The following is a 4,675-nucleotide window of genomic DNA, read 5'->3' as shown; positions in this document are numbered from 1 at the left end:
ATCTAAGGAAGCTTTTGAGGGTAACTCCGTGCAATCACAGCCGGAAGCCCAATCACAATAATTTCCTGGTAGATTCCTCCTAGTAGATGAGTTATCTTCTTCTGCCAATTCCTCTGATGGTTCGAAAGAGGGTAGTCAAGCCTCTAAGCCCTCTTCCTCACATGCTCCAGCTGATCCAATTAATATGGACGATGATGATGATGTCCCAGACGATGGGAGGGGGGGGATACTACAGTAGGAGGTTTGGATAGATCAAAGAGACCAGAGCTATGGGAGGACAAATTCGTCAGTGCTGGTGCCTTTTCTAAATTTAGGGAATGGTGGCCGCATCGGTCACTCACTCTTGAGTGGCAATTCTTGATGAAAGATCTAGACAAGCACAACCCCAATGTCATCCGACAATTCCAGGAGCGAAAAAGTTGGAGAAGGTTCACCCACAAAGCTATGGATGCTAATGAGTATTTGGTCAAGGAATTCTATACTAATGTAGCTCATATCAAAAAGGGTACCAAGGTGACAAAAGTTCGAAATTTCAAAATCAAGTTTGATGCCTGCACCTTGAACAAATATGTGGGGTTTGAGGAAGTGGAGGCAGTCCAATACCTGTAGAAGTTGGCTATGGGTGATGCAGCTTGCCTATGTCTAGCTGAGATTCTGGCAATTCGAGGGTCAGCACCTCAGTGGCTCACAACAGGAGTTCCAATAGTCCGAGCCACCCTAAACTTTAAAGCAAAAGGGTGGCAAACGTTCGTGTGTAGCCACATTGACCCATGCCTCAATGAAAACATGCTTCTACTTCCCCGTGCAGTCTTGGTGGCTTCAATTATGGCGGGGTATCCGATAAATATTGGTGCCATCATGTCCACCAACATCACTTTAGTTGTCCAGAAGGGTGAAAGATCCTATCCGTACCTGGATGCTAATGAGTATTTGGTCAAGGAATTCTATACTAATGTAGCTCATATCAAAAAGGGTACCAAGGTGACAAAAGTTCGAAATTTCAAAATCAAGTTTGATGCCTGCACCTTGAACAAATATGTGGGGTTTGAGGAAGTGGAGGCAGTCCAATACCTGTAGAAGTTGGCTATGGGTGATGCAGCTTGCCTATGTCTAGCTGAGATTCTGGCAATTCGAGGGTCAGCACCTCAGTGGCTCACAACAGGAGTTCCAATAGTCCGAGCCACCCTAAACTTTAAAGCAAAAGGGTGGCAAACGTTCGTGTGTAGCCACATTGACCCATGCCTCAACGAAAACATGCTTCCACTTCCCCGTGCAGTCTTGGTGGCTTCAATTATGGCGGGGTATCCGATAAATATTGGTGCCATCATGTCCACCAACATCACTTTAGTTGTCCAGAAGGGTGAAAGATCCTATCCGTACCCGAAATTCCTTACAGAATATTTCAAGGATCAAGGGGTGGAGCCGAAGCATTGTGATACAGAAGTGAACGCCAATAAGCCTTTTTCATGGTACCACCTTTAGGGAGCTGACAACCCGAAATTCAAGGGTAAAGCTACTACCTCCACTGGCCAGTCTGAGAAGCCAGCGGTAGTGGTTACTGATTCAGCTGCCGAGCCTTCCACCGCAGTCGGTACTTCCACTGGGACAGCAGCCATGCCACCTTCATCTTTCGGACCACCTGCTTCTGCTAGACTATTAGTGCCATTATCAATGCCGGCTTCATCTAGATATCCTTAGACTACACTGCGAGTCTCCCAGATATTGGCGAGTCTCAACAACTGGATGCAGACAGCTACTACAAAGCTGACTGATATATCTAGTGCTGTTGCTGCACAGTCCTCATTCCCAGTAGAGCCACAGGTACCTCTGTCAGTGGAGGAAACATTGAAGAAGATTATGGAGAACCAGAAGACCATTATTGATACTCTGACGATGCATGGGAAGGTCATTAAGGATTTGGGAAAACAGGTCAAAAAGATGCGTAGATCCTAGGCATCAAAGAAGTCAGTAGAGAAGCTGAGCAAAGAGGTTGAAAAGATTGCATCTTTCGGCGATCTTCCATTGGACTTGCTTATGGAGAAGACAGTCCCAGCAGCACAGGCAGCAACCGGCCAGTCTGAGGACTCGATTGTGACTGCACACACTGCTGAGGAGATAATACAGATGCTCAGCAACCCTGTTGTCTCTCAGCTAGGAGATGATGACATACAGTTGGAGGAGACAGAGGGTGCTGATGATCCTACGCAGATTGAGACTGCATAGGGAGTTCTCTTAACTCTCTACCCTTTCCCTGTTCTTATTTTTTTTAAGCATTAAGGACAATGCTTATTTTTATTTGGGGGGTGGTCTATTTTGATTATTTGACTTTGACTTGACATTTGACATTTGGGTTGTAATAACTCTGATTCTATTTTTTATTTTGTCTTTATTTTCCTTTGGTATGTATATATTCTTCCTATTTGATGTAGATATTCATTTTCCTTATGTATATACTCATTTGACTTCAGTTTGTATATTCATTTATCTCGCTTTCCGTAGTTTATTTCATAGCTTCTTTAGTTTGTTTTTCCTTAGTAGTATAACTTCTTATTTACGTTTTGTGTGAACAATAAGCCTTTGGTTTTCTTAATGCCACGGTTCTTTCCAAAGGTGGATTTTGTGTGAACCGGGTGGCTCTTCCCAATGATGGATGGTGTGACAACCTTCTTAAGGGATTGAGTCCGTTTTCTTTTTTATGTTTTGAATAAATATAGTAGTAATGAGTAAAAGTATCTCGAGCATGCTTTACTTGGTACCAACACATTTACCTCTGACCTTATGGTTAAAAGCAAAGTTGTTGGCATAAAATAGCTCTAGTTGTGACCTTTAGACTCTTGTGTTGACTCAAACAGTCATCAAGTGGTTCAGTAGAGCCATTTGTGATTCTCAATCTTATCTAGGGTTGTTGTGGGCCCTCAACTCCGTTCTCTTTAGCAATCCAGCAGCGTGAGAGGTGAGGTATTGAATTGCAAGTCCAAGTTTCCGTGCCAATAGTCTAGAACTTGCCCCGAGTGTTTTTCTAGGCAAAATTCTAAGTGTAGCTTGGCTTGAGAAATGATTGTAGGCTCTCCTTGATCCAATTTGAAATTGAAATCTTTCATAGCCTACCAATGTGATATCCCTAGAAATTGAAATTGAAATTGAAATCTTTCAATAACCAAGTTACAAGCCTTTATCCATTCTGAAATGACCCTTTCTTGGCACCCAATCTTTCCTTAGCATTCTTGAGAAACAATTGGTAAAAACATAAGTTTGGGGGAGAGACGAGGAGTTTGTAGTGATAAAAGGTATAAAGAAGAGAAAGAAATGAAAAAAAAGGTAGGCAAAAAGAAAAGAAAGAAAGAACAAAAAGAAAAATGACAAAAGGAAAGTGAATAAAGCGAAAAGTTGAAAGGAATTCAAAAGAAAATGAGGATAAAAGGCTGAAGTAAATAGAAAAGGAGAAGAATGAATGTCTTGATCAAGAAAGAGCGACGTTACGTCTCTCTAGGGGTTTCCGAGGAAGAAGAAAATGACTCAAAGAGTCGAGAAAGTATGGGCCGAAAAGAGAAAATGGAGTGCTTAAGAAAAGATGAAACCATTCTATTCCAAAAAATCGTACCTTGGTCTAAAAGCCTTCATTACATCCCGAAAAATCCCTACATGATTTCAAATTGAGTGAGCTTACATTAGTGGTGATTTACATGAGGGGCAAGCTTATGGTACTTAGATACGGACTTGTGGCATTCTTTTGAGAGATGAGCGAACTTTTCACAATCCTTGTATCGAGTGCTGCATTCTAAAGTGAGATGTGCTAATGGAGAGTAGAGGAGGAGGAGTTTGGGATCCACAATGACCTACGTGAAAGAACGAGCTTCCTTGATGAATAGTCAACTCTTGATGCTCTAGTGTCACATTAGAAAATCATTGCACTGTTGATAATTCATATGTGTTGTGGGTAATTCTTGGTCCCAATTGATGTGTGATTGATTCACTTTAGGCCAGCTGAAATATCTCTTTTTCTAGTGGAGGTGGGAATTGCCTTATTTGCTTGAGTACAAGCAAAAGCTTAATTTTGGGGGAGTTGATAAGTGGGGATTTTGACCGATTATTTGCTCTCTTTTACTTGCGATTTAGCTCAAAAATACTTAAAGGCATTCCCGAAAACTAACAAAATGTGCTTACTTGCAGGAATATTGGGACACGAGCCAAAGAAGTCAAAATCAACTCATAAAGGAGTCCAAAGTGAACAAGAACCAAAACAGGGCAAAAAGGCAAGCAGTGCGGATCGCACAATTCTAGTGCGGCCGAAGAGGGGAGATTCAGAGAGTAGCTTTTAGGTCAGCTAAAGGCATGCGGACCGCACCGAAATTGTGTGGCCGCAGGAGGACAAGTGCGGAAGCATTCATTATTATGCGGTCCGCAAGGTTGAAGAATCAGAGAGCTGTGCCAAGTCCAAAAAAGTAAGGAGTACGGACCGCATATGTTTTGTGCGGCTGCATAATCATAAGCGGTCACACCCATTTTTATACCGCAGAAGCCCTCAAGTTCCAAGCCCAAGTTCCCAAGATTGCGGACCGCATGATAATTGTGCGGCCACAGTAGCTCATTGTGCGGACTGCACCAGAATTATGCGGCCGCACAACCTTCGTAGGGGCATTTTTGTCAGATATTTTCAACTTAGTATAAATAGAAC

The sequence above is a fragment of the Nicotiana tabacum genome, chromosome 2, assembly GCF_000715075.1.
Source record: "Nicotiana tabacum cultivar K326 chromosome 2, ASM71507v2, whole genome shotgun sequence".
NCBI classification, from domain to species: Eukaryota; Viridiplantae; Streptophyta; class Magnoliopsida; order Solanales; family Solanaceae; genus Nicotiana; species Nicotiana tabacum.
The sequence above is the reverse complement of the archived record's forward strand: the minus strand, read 5'-3'. Positions refer to the sequence as shown.